This window comes from Meleagris gallopavo, chromosome 2 (assembly GCF_000146605.3).
Source record: "Meleagris gallopavo isolate NT-WF06-2002-E0010 breed Aviagen turkey brand Nicholas breeding stock chromosome 2, Turkey_5.1, whole genome shotgun sequence".
In the NCBI taxonomy this organism is placed as follows: Eukaryota; Metazoa; Chordata; class Aves; order Galliformes; family Phasianidae; genus Meleagris; species Meleagris gallopavo.
Genome location: NC_015012.2, coordinates 24,447,453 through 24,447,902, shown reverse-complemented (window position 1 = coordinate 24,447,902; position 450 = coordinate 24,447,453).

Sequence of the window (450 nt, the reverse complement as noted above, 5' to 3'; positions counted from 1 at the left end):
TTTTTCCCCCGGCCTCGCAGCCTGGGTAGGGCTGACGGAAGCGGCTGTCAGTGAGCGCCTCGCCCCTCCCCACCGCCCTCCCCCCGCCGCCGCCGCCTCTCCCTCCCGGCGCGTTTTGCCTGCAGGCCATTGGCTCCCAGCGCCGCCAGTCGCGCGGCCTCTCCTGCCCCGGCCGCTGCCGCTCGAAATGGGCGTGACCCGGGCGGCGGATGCCTCCTACCGATTGGCCCTCTCTCCTGCCAATCCCGCGGGGGCGGTGGGCTCCCGCGGAGCTTCAGCGCGCGGGCGCCGCTCCGCGCGGCGATTGGCCGCATCGCGGGCGGGGAGGGGAAAGGTGCGCGGCCCCCCGGGGGGCGGCGGGCAGTGCCCGTATGTGCGCGCGATGACATCACCGATAGCCAATCAGGAGGCGCGAGGCCGGCCTGCCGGCTGCAGCGGGGCGGCGGCTCG